The 15,367-nt window shown below is 31.6% G+C and overlaps 1 protein-coding gene across 2 annotated transcripts in view; it reads right to left on the reverse strand.

Annotated features, from left to right (window-relative positions):
• LOC107448788 (uncharacterized) overlaps nt 1-15,367 on the reverse strand; it is a 153,670-nt gene that overhangs the window by 37,157 nt on the left and 101,146 nt on the right. For both annotated transcript variants that reach the window (XM_071183393.2, XM_016064123.4), the window contains exon 3: nt 10,553-10,649. The gene's annotated coding sequence lies outside the window, so the exon portion shown is untranslated. The remainder of the gene's footprint in view (nt 1-10,552; nt 10,650-15,367) is intronic.

The raw sequence follows: 15,367 nt of genomic DNA on the forward strand, positions 1-15,367 counted from the left end.
AGATACTTTTTCTTAATGCTATGTATTTAAAAAATAATATAAGTTATAATTGATAGCTTCATAGCTCAAATTAACTCTCTGTTTATTGCCCGTTCTTTAACTATGTAGTGTTTTTTATTCACTACGTCAGGTCAGATAAGCTTAAGAATTGCATTTATTGTTAAAAGCTTAAAAATAGGGTAATAAATGTACAGGCACTGAAAAAAATAGATTTGGATACAATCCATAAAGTAAACAAACCATAAAAGTGCTATTTCAGATAACTTTAATGTCTTATAGTGTTTAACTTAAAATTTAGAGCTCGCGTCTATGAAAAGTATAAATTTATAATGATATTATCCTAAATGTAAGTAAAAGTTTATAACCTTACTTTCAAAAGGCACTCAGATTTTAAATGTGTGATCCAAACCTTCAGTAGAACTGTTGGTATGAAAGTTAACAATCCATTTTGAAATTATCTTCTGAAATTTACCCAAGAAAATAGCTTTAATTACCCAATTACCTTAATTTAAAAATCCTTGAATAACAATAACACATTTTCTATATAAAAAAATCTAAGTTTAAAATGTAAAATTCACCATTTTCGCTTTCTAAATTTTTTTTTCTCTCCGTCTTTTCCTACCCTCTAACATTTTCACCGAAGAAGGGTATATAATAGTAATATTTGGATTATTCGAAGATTTGGAAGCGTATAAAGATTTGGAGTACTCTATTAATTCGTCATAGAATAATTCAATTTGTCCATAATTCATTTTGGATTATTTTTATGGATAAAAAATTAAAAATGTTATAACTTGAACTAACCTGACTATTTCCCAGGAAATAAAATGAAATAAGCTCATTGTAACTTGAGAAATTTCGACTCCAATTTGAAGAAATAATCCTATTTTCTTCATTTGAATTTTCTAAAGTTTATAGTGAGAAAAATAGTAATTGAAAAATATTTTACAAAATTTAATATTTTGGAGAAATTACAACAGTCCATACAATTACGGTTTCTTGATATGTAAAGTATGTGAGACACGAAACTTAAATTATAACACAAGTGACCAAAAAGAAGGAAAAAAGAGAGAAGATTAACGAAGAAAATAAGGAATGTATAAAAAAAATATAAAAGTTAAAAATACAAGAAAACAGGGGGAAATATAAATATTTTTAAAGAGAAGATGAAAATATCATTAAAATGTTTTTTTTTTAAATATTTAGAAAAGAAATATTTAAAAATATTTAAAAAAAAACAGAAAAACAAAATAAGAAAACGATATAATCGCGTCATTAGCTCACGCGATTATATCTACCAAATAAGAATGCTTTCTAATATTGTAATATTATTGCTAAATCAAAATATATGAATACAATAGTGTGAGAAGCACTAAACAAATTAAAACTAAAAAAGAACATACCAAGCAAAAAACACAAAATAAAACGTATTAAACAAAAAATAGAAAAGAAAAATTAAGGAAAAATGCAGAATAAAACACAAAATGTAACATATAAAGTGAGTGGCAAATTTAAATAAACTTCCACTTACTGGCATCAGTCAAAAATGATCAAATTGTTTTCGCAACAAATTTGCCAAATTACAAATTATGAAAATATAAGCGCAAGTAAAGGATAGTGGGGGGTATTTTATGGCGCCTCATTGCTGAAGTATAAGTTTTGTTAGTTATTATATAATTATATATTATATTAATATAATTTGTTAGTTAGATTGGATTTGCCCGAACTGGATGTACGCAAGGTAATAATATTATACTGGATAATTCAAAGTTTATAATTACTAAGTTCGAATATCAATTTTTAGATTTTAATTTTAATCATTCTTTAAAGAAATTATTAACATTTATTGAAAAAAGAATTTGTATTGAAAAAAGAATCCTTCATTAAATATTAAAAGATTTTTAACCTCGGATTTGCACATGGTAAAAATATAAATTTAGTTAACGCATTTTTTTTTACAAAACTATTAATAATTATAACATACAATTAACTCAATGATTTTATGTAGAATTTACATATATAAGTTAGATACTTATAGTTATTTATCAAATTTTGGAAGAGTTTGTCGATTTGCTTTTTAGATAAATTGTGTATACATATATATATATATATATATATATATATATATATATATATATATATATATATATATATATATATATATATATATATATCAAGTTAAAGATATGGAAAATAGAACTCTCTCTCTCTTTTTAAATTTTCAAACAAATGTTGCAATTAATGTTTTTAATGTTTAAAACATTAAAACTCGAAAGAATGCGGTACATGTAAGTTCATGCGAATTCGCTACTCGCTTTAAAGATTTCGTTTTGTGTTTTGTTCTGTTTTTCCTTTACATTTTATTTTCTGTTTTTTGCCTGCTGTATTTTTTTTTTTTACTTAATGTGTAATATTTCGTTTCATATTTTTTGAGTGCTCCTCACACTATTATATTGTTATATTTTGCTTCGGATATATTGATACAATATTAGAAAGCACTCCTTTTTGCGGATATGATCGTGTCAGCCGATGAAGAGATTACATATTTTCAATTTTTTGTTTTCCAACTGTTTAATATATATATATTTTTTAGTTTTTTGAGTTTTTTCTAAATAGTTTCTAAAAAATATTTTATTTTAATAATCTTTATTATTTTCCATACTTTTAACTATATATATATATATATATATATATATATATATATATATATATATATATATATATATATATATATATATATATATATATATATATATATATATATATCACAAAATAAATAAATACAATAAAACACGAAAAAAGTTAAGAAAAACAATAAGTTTAATTTGCTGTGCATAAGCTGCAAGTAAGCAGAACTCATTAGATAAGTTCAAAGTGAAGATAATACAAGTGAAAATTATAGACATATGAAAACGGGGAGGAAAATAATAATTAAATAAAATAACAAACAACTGATTAAAAAAAAAAGATTAAATCTTTTTAGAAAAACCGGGAAAAAAAAGATATAATCTTTTCATCAGCCCACGCGATTATATCCGCAAAAAAGAGTGCTTTCTGTTATTGTATCCATACAGCCAAAGCAAAATATATTAATACAATAGTGTGAAGAGCACTCAAAAAATTTTTTTTACAAAAATTACAGCAAATAAATAGAATACAATAAGTTCTTTTCAATATCTTCTTTTCTGGATTTTTCAAGAGTCGGGAAATCGATATGAACTGGAAAATTATTTCAAAAAATTTCTAAAATCTTAAACTATGAGAAACTCAAAGTTAAATTTTCAAAGTCAATTTGCATTCACTAAAAAACTTCTGAATGCAAAATAATATTAATAATGATTAACAATTTTCTTCTTGAAATTGATAAAAAGTGCTGCTTGGAAATTGAACTGTAAGCGGTCTTCATTTTTTCAATAACAATAAAATGTCAAATAAGTGAAATCTTAAAATTTACTTAAATTTGATCTGTCAAGAAGAAAGAATTTTCGTATTTTTAAAAAGATCTTAATAGGCATATATATGTAAATAAAGATAAAAAAATTTAATATATAAGGAAATGAATATTCATATTTAAAAAATAGTTCTGACTAATAGAGATAAAATCCCCAAATGGCAACCCATTAGTAACTTTTGTCGCCAAGATAATCCTTAGTTCTGTTTTTCTCTCTAATCATCGGCCACCGGTAAAATGAGAGGGACACATTAATGTTTTTCCTGCAAAAGTAGTCAACTCTCTCTTCTCAGTTTCGGGTTCAACTAGTGAGAGAAGGTCAGCAGCCCGTGTCGAAGGTTATTGAGATAACGCCTCTTTCATGGCGCCGCTCAAAATTTATCATTATTAGAGTTTTCCTGGGATAGACTAACTTGGTTGAGTGGTTTAGATCTCATTTTCTTTCTCATCCTGCTAACTATGCAAATATTTTTTATAAGGATGGCATTGTGATGCTGTTTTGGTAAAGCATTTTTGCTCTTTAAGAGAAAATGCTTGGATTGCATATTTTTGCGCAAGCGTATTCCCTTGTACGGCAGTGCATTGATGTTAAAGAAAAAGGAAATTTTTTTTTATTTCGAACTAAAGTGTCTGGAAATTAGAGATATTAGCTTGAAGGAATTATTTTAATAGAAACAAGGGCTTTTAATTAAAAGTTTGAACTTTTTACCCTTCCCAGAAATCATCTATAAAAATTAAATCAGCTACCGATGAATCATAAAAGAGATTTGATTTGGTTTGGCAAGTTTTTGACACATGACGCTTTTTATCATGGTTTTTACCGTCATGTCAGAACCCCTCTGTCAAAAACCCATAGTTTTAGTAAAATAATTTTGAGTATTTGGTAAAATAATTTATAAGTATTTGGTAAAATAATTTTGAATCTTCTCGAATTTTGGACTCATCCATACTAAACTCAGAAATCGACTGGGCAATGAAAAATGCGCAAAATTAGTCACTTGATATCGCATGCTTCGGCACAGTGACCCTGACTACTGAACATGCAATTTTGTTAGTAATTAAGTTTTGTTTAATGTGCTTTTTCAACTGAATAAAAGTTTTTAGCTTGACAAAATAGCAGTGATTCTTGACTTAGAGTTTGTTAGTAGTTACAAGTTTTGAAAGTTTTGTTTAGCTTATTTCTAATATTTAAGAAATGCCAAATTTTAAATTCTTCTTTTTAGTTCTTGAATTTATTAATAGTTCCAAGCTTTTTTGTTCGTTTGTTTATTTCTAACAATCAAGAAGTGCAAAATTTTGAATCCCTTGCAAATCAAGCTATAGTGATAAAAGTAAGTATCACTATTTTCAATAAGTATATTACAATATTTCTTTATGAATGTATATCCTTCACTTCTATAAGAATACATGTATGTAGTTGCAAAATCAATAGCAATCATTTACAACATTCATTTATAAAGGAGAGTATGTGAAAATAATATATTGTCCACTATATGCCATAAATTAAAGAAAACAGTAGATTTTTGACGGTTTTTACCACTGTCATGTCAAAAACCAGTTTTTGACGGCAAAAACCCAACCCCTATTTCATGGTAATAAAAAGGAAATTAAAACAATGCAAAAATGAACAGAATTCAAGTAATGTCGAAAAGGGTCTAGGACGCCGCAACTTCTAGATGACATTCTACGTAGAGTGGGTGCTCAACCGGGATGTGCAACGCGTGCGGTTGTACGAGCTGTAACCATGTGTCCCAAAAGACTGCTTGGCATATGCTACATGAGAAAGGAATGCACCCCTATCGTACGCAAAAAGTACAAGCATTGTAACCGGTAGACTGTCAGGCACGTGTTAATTTCGAGCATAGATTCCTCCAGAAATATTCCAAAGCAGCCAGATTTCGGTGGAAATGTTCTGTTTAATGATAAGTGTACCATCACCCATGCGAGCGATTTAAATGCCCACAACCACGCAAGTGGGGATATACGAACCCGTATGCCAATCATTCTCATTCGATTCAACAGCGTAACTGTTTGAGCAGAGACTTCATGACTCATACTGACGTAAATGTTAAGCTTCATGACTATTTGATTGACCCGTACCTCCAGCCGCACAGTCTGAATCGTATCACGCATTCATACGAAAGGTGTTGCTGCCTATTCCAAACTGCAGCAGGTCGAGGACGTGGTTCCAGCACAACCGGTGTCTGCACATTTTAACTTGGTTGTGCGGAGTACTTCCAGAGCGATGGTTTGGTCGAGATGATCCACCAGGATCTCTTAACCTCTCGTGTTTCGACTTTCTCCTGTGGAACCACAGGAAAAATTTTATATACGAGTGCCCGATTGAGAACTATATGGACCCAGTCGCCAGAACCGTCGTTGTTGCCAGCGATATTAGAGAAATGCCTGGTGTTTTCCCAAATGTACGTCAGTCCCTACGCAGCAGATGTGAAGTCTACCTTGCAGCTGGAGAAAGATCTTTTAAGCAATTTCTTTGAGAATCCTTTCAAGCAATTCTTTTTACATCAATTACATCTTTTTCTCTTGAGCAATTTCTTTGTACAGCAATCAAATTTTCTAAAACAAAGAAGCATCTTACCCTCTGGTGTTAATTCTTAAAATATTACGGTGGAAAATTGCCTTAACTTCTCACTGCTTGTGTTCTGATCATACATTCTATACCAAATATTGCTCGTGTAGATTTGTTCGATCACCTAAACACCCATTAAAGTTTTGCCGACTTGTTCAGTCTGTAAAATATTTCTATTTGCATCACTGTGCAAAAGAGTTTCGGGAAACGTTGTAGGAGCTCCGTATGCACAAGCGCACATAATGGACCATTTTCTTGATATGGTACCCAATTTCAATTTTAAAAGTGTGGGTCATAGTATGCATAATAATTGACTTAAAAACAATTCCAAACAGAGAAAGTACGACACAGTTTAATCGGCTCCGGGTAGACTATTTTGATCTCTAAAACTGAAAATTATGCGTACAGGAAATGACACGAAGATGCGATGATCAAAATGCTTCTAAGCAAAGAAAGCACGTTATGCTTTCTAATTGCGCACAATTTTTAATAGACTTGGAATATTAGCTGTTATTCTATCGTCTTTTTTTTTCGTTGGCAATATTTACATAAATTAAATACAATTCAAATTTTACTGTATATCCTATCTGTGTTCTAAACTTTTAAGAGCTGAAGCAAAAATAAATTTAAATGTAAGCAAAAGCTACTATGGTCCATGTTTTTAAATTACTTAGAAAAAAAGTCATCTTTCATCTAAACAAAAGTGAAGTTTTCAACTTAGTAGCTAGAATATTTTTGAGTTCTGATGGACAATAAAGCAAAAGAAAAATACTTTTTATGCAAATGATTAATTTTTTATTTTGTACTAACTTGAAAAAAAAAATTAAATCTCATGCATAAACCAGCAGATTTTTTAATATTTTCCACTCTCTTAATTTCGCTTATCATAAAAACGTACTTTTCTTTCCTTTAAAAATAAAGAAAAAGGGGGGTGGGGTGGGAATAGCACTTTCTGTTCTCAAAACGGGAGGAAAAAAAATTATCTCCATTATATCGAGCTTCTTCATTTTAACTCTCTCCTGATTCATCATGAATTCTTTATTAAATCTCTGGAGTTTTGGTTTTCTTTTTCTTCTCTTGGCGGTGGCTTGGCGGTTTCTATTAAAAACTTTAATCAAAATTCACGCTAAGGGCATTATGAAAACCGCATTAGCTTATCACGTTCATAAAAGCTTTAAGCATGAGTTTGGCGTATATGAGCAACTATGAAAGAAATAAAGAACCGTTGTACGATGAAGGGAATTTTCACTTCACTATAGACAGAAGCATTCGATTTTTTTTCTTCTGAAGCCCTATCTAGATCGAGGCCATTAAGGAGAATGTCAAGGAGAAAGAGCCAAGTTATAAGCTGCGGGAATTTAACAACCTGTGGGATTTTTTTTTTAAGGAAAACGTTCAGTAGATAGTTTTTGACGTTAGCATTTGAATGTGATCTCTAAGTTTAAAATTCTTAAAAAATTGAATTAAAACTTTAAACAGTTAGTTTGGAAATATGCGATTTTTGTGCAAATAAACAAGCATAGTTGTTATTGAATTAAAAATTTCATTCGTTTCAAAAACAAGCAATTTGGAAGTAACAGTCAACATGTTTCGAGCGCTCAAAAACCGCGGCCCATTTTCAAGATTTGCTAAGCGGGAATGAGAAGAAACAAAAGTGATTTGAAGTGATTTTTGAAAGTGATTTGAGTGAATGGGAAGAAATGAAAGTGATTTGAGTGAATGGGAAGAAATAAAAGTGACATGAGCAACTATGAGAGAAATAAAGAACCGTTGTACGATGAAGGGAATTTTCACTTCACTACAGACCGAAGCATTTTTTTTTTTTTTTACTGCCGAAGCCCTATCTAGATTGAGGTCCTTAAGGAGAATGTCAAGGAGAAAGAGCCAAGTCAAACACTGCAAAAATTTAACAATCTGTGTTTATTTACAATCTGTGTGTAATTTAAAATGCTAAGTTGCCAATGAAAGTGGAAAAATAAAGATGAAAAACAAAACCTAGAAAAACGGCGGTAGCTGAGAGAGAAAAAAAAATTTAAAATAGAGCAAGAAAAACCAGTGACGGAGAGAGGCATATTAGGGTAAATTGCTTTTCATCGTGCTATTTAGACGTGGTGAGGAACTAATGTCGTTAACAAGGAAATCAGTATTTATATGAATAAAACAAGATTCCAGGACATCAAGATGAGCTGATGTGACTGGAGAGGAAATAATTTTTGCATTGTCAAAATTGAATTTATGACCAAGATTTCACCAATGGGTAGCAATTAATGATTTATCGTATTTTTTATAACGGATATGGATATTTTTTATAACGAATTTCTTATAACCTCCTCTACATCAAATTACGGTATAAAGTACCGGCACTTAGAGTACATTATTCATAAAATCCATTTTTACCATAAAATATGATACCGTATTTTTATTTATGCCGTAAAATTTATTTATTAAAGTGATTCAGTAATTTTACGGGGATTATTACTTTAAAAAATACTGTATATTAGATTTTATGTTTCGTAACATGTTCCGGTAAAATTATATTTTACGGTAAAAAGTACCGAAACCCAGAGTGCTGGTACCTTTTTACAGTAATTTGAGACGGAGTTTTAACAGTGTAGGTCACTATTTTTCTTACGATGCCAAAAAACTAATTTTTTTCTATGATAATGGTCGTTTTTGTCCATTTCTACCATCAATCACCTCAGTTTAAATATTAATGCTTCATTAAAAAATATCGATAATTTTTAACACTTTTTTTAATGTCACTTCACTTGCCTGTATTTTTTTCATTTAAAAATTTTGTTGTAAATGTTACTATTCAACTAATTGACCAAAATGCTATTTATTTAATATTGATACATGCACCTCCCCCCCCCTTTTTTTCGTGTTCTTAATTCTTACGGCTTGTTACTTTTTGCCTGTTTCCTTCATTCAAATTATTACCATTAACCTCCAAAAGTTTCAGTAATAAGTACTTATGGTACAATTCAACAGTGGGAAGCCGTAAAAAATCTATTACAACAAAATTTATAATAGTATATTAGATAATTATTACTACAATACCAGTAGAAACTTTCATTTTCCAATGCCCGCCTGGGGAATGACCTTTCATCATACAGACATCAAAAGGACAGATTTGTTGGCTATTTTTTCAGGGAAGCCATATTAGGTGGGCCACAGTTGTTCCCACAGATAGTACAGAGAACGGAAGAACATCTATGCCATGCCCGGGATTCGAACCCAGAACCTTTCTGATGCAAGGCTACCAGTAGAAACTTATTGCAGTTAATTAAACATCACTGGACTCGATAACAGTTAGGCAATTTTTTGCACCCCCCGTAAAGGCATAGGAGCATACTTATGCTTAAAAAAATTTAAAAGTTTTTGATTGATGACAACATTTTTGCACAACTTTTCACTGCAATATTTATGGCTTGCTTGAGAGAAAATGTTTGTAATATCTGTCCTTCATGATTATTTTTAGTCCCTTTTTTTTAAGAAAAAAAGAGTTATGGTCTGTTAGTTTCGATATTTACCGATACGTTACGAAATATTTACACTTTCATTAGATACTCTGCAATTTTGTTGCTACTTCGAAATCGACGAATAAAAATAAGCGTTATCATCGTCTAAAAGTGACCTCTAGTGGCGTGAAGGAAACAATTAGATCAGCTGATGATCTCAGTATTTCAAGAGAATACTTACCTGTTTCTGACGCAATCTTCAATTCCTGCATTTCATTAACAAATTATGCGGTGATGTCAAGCTCTCGTGTGCCAGCAGTGACTATGTAAGCCTTGACCTCAAATAACGTAAAAAAATAGCCTTTGAGAAATGTTCTCTACAAACGCGTTTTTTTCTTATTGTTTGTTGCATTGTATTGCCGAAATAATTTTAATTTACTTTGTTTTAATTACTATCGATTTTTTTTATTTACTTTAAAATGTCTTTATGCTAGTAATGAGCAATTATTATGGTGAATAATTCTTTTTTATAAATAATTCCAGTACCTACAAATTTGTGGAATGTTATTGCAAATATTGGTATTTTGCAACAGAACCTAGTTGTTTATTTTAAATGAAAATGATAATATTTTAGGAAGCAATTTCTTGAAGACTTATTTTGTTATGTTAAAATTTTTTGGACATTCAGATGATAATTAATTTAATAAATGGCAGCCGATTTTTATTTTTTAAGAAACATGACAGACATTATCTTTAAAGCATTTATTTTTAATGTTTTAGTGATCCAAAGAAAACTTTTTTTCTTCTAAGAGAAGTAAAGTATGTTTGATAAAAAAAGTTTATAATACTTTGATTAGTTATTAAATAATCTGATACTTTAAATTGAATTTGATACACTGAAATTCCTTTCAAAGAATAAATTTTTTTTACTGCTTTAGTTTTCTTAAAAGCAAAGCCGAAATACCATGGTAAAATTTATGTTTCCAAATAAAGATTTCAATCAATATTTCTAATCAAACAACATATTTTAAATTATATTATAAATATTACCTGCTTAATCAATGAATATTGATATTTTCTACGTCAGGAAGCAAAAGCTTGATTCATGCTTATCGTCTGTTTGAGGAATTATAAACAAAAGAACAATCTGAAAGAAAAAAAAAACAATTGAATTAGAAACCATTTCCTTGACGTAGTTCAAAGTTAAAATAATAATAATTTAAATTATACATATATATGTATCAAATATATAAAAAAATCAAAAACAGAAATCAGAATTTTTTTTTCTCAATCCATTAGTTGAACGTAATTCGACTGACAATTATTTAATTAAATTTGTAGCTATCATACCTAATGTTTTAATTTTCATTTCACTCCATGCAATGAATCCTTTACAGTAATTGTACCTCGTAATTTGTTGATTTATGAGTTTCTGTCGTTCTTATTAATATAATAAATCATAAATACAGTGTAAAATATTTTGGAGAATCTTATTTTCGGAGATTCAGCTCGCTTTGCAAACATTTTTGTTTCTTGTTGGTTAACCGAACGCAACATCAAAACAATATACTATTCAATTAATAGATCCTGATTTTTTTTACTGTGTCAACACAGAATTCGTTTTCAATTCTATTGGAATAAATTTCACATCAAATATTTTTCTTCAGCTTGAATTTCAACTTCATCCATAAAAAAGAAGAATTTTTAAGGAATTCGGAAATTTTGAAGCTCCCTTAATAATAAATTCTACACAGCAAATCTCGCCTGTACAAATCTCGCTCGTTTTAGGCAAGTTTTTAAAAACATTTGTTTCCAAAAGTTATGTAAATCTCTAGAAATTCCAAATTTAAAATTTGATCTAATATATACTTTATTTGAGCTTGAATCTAATTCTGGTGGGAACTTCCTACATTCAAATCCGAAGGTTTCGTAAATTATAACTCATTGATGTTACAAATTGTTCTTTGGAATAAATTATATTGTAACAAGTAATTTTTGGGGGTTGTCTTGCAATTCAAATCAAAAGATTAAGTCTGTTAGTAAGCTTTCATCGTCAATAAGTTAATTGAGGAAATTATTGAGGAAACTATTTAATTTTTGTCAGAATTTATTGTGTTTAAACAGCTTTGTTCAAAATAATATAGTTAACTGCAAAACCATTTTAATCATATTTATTTAAATTAAACTATAAATAGTATCTCAAAACAAACATAATGAATCGGAGAAATGCATTTCAATAAATTATTATTAATTTGAATATGCATAAAACAAATATAAACGAATCTTGAGATTTCTTTACTTATTAACTAAAAATATTTAATGAAATAAACTTCAATTTATTCATTCAAATGAATGCAGAAACAGTTGCTATGCATAATTTATAAGATGGAATGCATATTTTGATTCAAATTGCATTTAAGAATGTTTCCTTAACCAGTAAAGCTTTCCTATAATTTTCATAAATACATATCCTTGTATTTGCTAATTTATAATTCTCCAGTTCTTTAATCAGATATTAAAGTCGAAATATTATACATCATTCATTTTTGTTGTCTGATTCGAAACATTCATATTAAAATCACGACAGTTTTATTGCGATTTTACATTTTTTTAGAAAATTAATTTTGAAAGACTCAACAAATTCAAGTTTGTCACTCTTTTAGAGCTACTTTAATAGTGCTTCATTATTGATTAGAATACAAGATAATCTATCATTCTGTAGAATTTTCAGAACTCGTTTTAAGTATGCATGTTCTTAGAAAATCGTGCATAAGTGCCCTTTAAGAAATTTGGAGGAAGGGCTAAACTTTTAATTGAAGAGTATCAAACTATAATTGAAGAGCTGAGTAGATGAAAGGGTCTAAAGTGACATTTTAATGAATTTGAGTATTTAACTTTATACATTTTTAATAATAAATTAATATTATATTTGCACAGTGTACACATGAAATAGGATATGATAGCTATATTACAGAATAAAAGATGCGATGCAGGAAATTTATTACATATGATGCTGAACCAGGAAACGACCAATCTCCAAATCAATACACCAAGAGGTATTGATTTGTAATGGAAACTCTGGGGACTTTGTAACCCAGCAGATTCAACTTGCACCAGTCACTATTTACGTCGGAGTCTTCAGCCAGCGGGGATCAAACCTACGACATCTTGGACATAACTCCCAAAACCCTACCAACCAGGCTATCTCGGCCCTAGATATGATGCATCATATGCATGATGTAAACTGCTGTTTGTAGAAAATGCAACACCATGAAGGAATCATCAGAATCAAATGAAATTCGCAGCAAATGTCAATTATAGGATATTATGCAAATTAATAAAGTTTCAGAGCCATCGCGCGTGCGTGGCGCGCGCAGCGCCCTCTGAATTGATGCTGAAAGCGTATAAATAAAGTGCTGTAGCGGGACGTTGAAAATAGTCTATGATTATTTGTTAGTGGCAAACGTTTAGTGAGACCTGAGTATGCCTCCACGACGGAAGAATAAGAAATTCAAGCAACTTACGGAGTTTGAACGAGGGAGGATAATCGGCCTTCGAGAAGGAGGATTTTCCTATCGCGCAATAGCAGCTCGTATGCAGCGGAACAGTTCCACAGTGATGCGAGTTTGGAAGCAGTGGACCGACGAGCACCGAACAACTCGAAAAACAGGCACTGGACGACAGAAGGTGACGTCAGAGCGCGATGATCGACACCTGCTCCGCATGGCGGTGAATGATCGCACAGCTTCCTCCAGGCAGCTGGCAGCACATTGGTCTACTGCTACAGGTGTACAATTGTCGGCTTCGTCAATTCGTCGTCGTCTGCTGCGCCGTGGATTGCGTGCAAGGGTGCCATTATACAGGATTCCCCTCACGGCGGATCATCGACGGCTGCGTCGGTAGTGGGCTCTTGAGCACAGAGACTGGCGAGCTGATTGGCACCAAGTTGTCTTTTCAGATGAATCACGCTTCAATTTGTGGACCCATGATGGCCGTGTTCGTGTTAGACGTTATGCCGGTCAACGCTGCCTTCCTGAGTGTATTATTGAACGACATAGTGGTCGAACACCCGGAGTTATGGTCTGGGGTGCGATTTCGTATCATGAACGATCCAATTTGATACGAATTGAGGGTAATCTCAATAGCAACAGATACGTCCGTGAAGTGCTACAGCCCGAAGTCGTTCCTTTCCTTCAAGGCATCCCTGGAGCTATCTTTCAGCAGGATAATGCACGCCCACATGTTGCGCGGACTGTTAGAGACTTCTGTTCAGCACAACGCATGCAACTTCTTCCTTGGCCTGCTTATTCGCCGGATATGTCGCCTATTGAGCACGTGTGGGATATGGTTGGTCGGCGTCTCACTCGTGATCCGCGTCCTGCAGTTTCCAAAGACGAACTTTGGTTGCGCATACAAGCGATATGGAATTCTCTTCCTCAAGCAGATATTCAACATCTGTTTGACTCCATGCCACGTCGTATAGCAGCATTTATTGCAGCGCGTGGTGGCTGCACCAAATACTGATTTCGGATGCTTAATTTGTTTCTTTTGTTTTGAAAATTTCATCATTTATTTGTATCAGTACAAGTCGTTTCTGCATTAAATTTCATTTGATTCTGATGATTCTTTCATGGTGTTGCATTTTCTACAAACAGCAGTTTATCATATACATGCGTAAACAGATATAAAATTATATATTATGTTCATTTTACATGAGGGCTGATATTCATGCGTCTGATGTAAGTGCTTAAGTGGCACAGAAAACGTGAGTATTTGAGTCATTAACCTTAAAGTTTACGCATCTACAATAACAAATGAAGTTTATATTTGAGCAATATACATATGAAATGATAAATGATATCTATATTTCAGGGCACAGGATCAGCTTCAGGACATTTATTAGACACAATGTATGATATACATGCGTAAACACAAATAAAATGATATATGATATTTTGTTGACTTAATGGCTGATATTCATGTGTCTGATGTAAGCTCACCGGTGAAGCAGACAGTTAAGGCGTCACCCACACCACTGGAGGTAATAAGTTCGAACCTGACAGCCAGCAAAATCATAGGTATTAAACGTTGGAACTCTAAAAATCGGCATAGGTGCTTTGCAATGCTTGGGTTATAACTATGTGCCTCAAGTATAATATACTTTCTCCATTATATCGGATAATTTCTTTATATCATATATATTTATACAATATGGTACATATTTTATCCAATCCAATGACAGTGATTTTAAATAATTCATATGATTATACATAATATTGACGCCCGGTGGCTGAGCGGTAGCGCTTCGCGCTGTCGTGCCACAGGTCCTTGGTTCGATCCTTGGGCCGGGCAAGGCCGACTCAGCCTTTCATCCCTTCAGTGGGTCGATAAAATGAGTACCAAGCATGCTTGGGAACTAACACTGGGGGTTCCGCGTTCGGCTGACCACCTGACCGGAACATATGCTCCTGCACCCCAGAGCCCAAGGTCAAGAAAACTGAGATGGGCACAGTCGGCCTTGGCCCTCTTAATGGGCTGTCGCGCCACTGAGTTAGTTAGTTTTTTATACATAATATTATATTTACGTGATCTCTTAATATATATTTCACCTAGCCTCTTGAAATTCGTATCATCACATGTAATTATACGTTTATTACACGCAAAGTTTGCAGTGATTCTCAGTGTTTTATTTTCCTTAAATTTCTTTTAAACATAAATAAATAAGTTTATATAACAGTATGAAGTCGCTATACAAACCTCTTAAATATTTATAACAACCTTTCATTTGTTCGCGTCATACCTTTAAAAAATAGGAAAATTAAGAAATATAGCTTTTGTGAAAGATACCTTGTAAATGAAATCTCA

This window comes from Parasteatoda tepidariorum, chromosome 7 (assembly GCF_982258835.1).
Source record: "Parasteatoda tepidariorum strain Cologne lab strain chromosome 7, Ptep-v5.0, whole genome shotgun sequence".
NCBI classification, from domain to species: domain Eukaryota; kingdom Metazoa; phylum Arthropoda; class Arachnida; order Araneae; family Theridiidae; genus Parasteatoda; species Parasteatoda tepidariorum.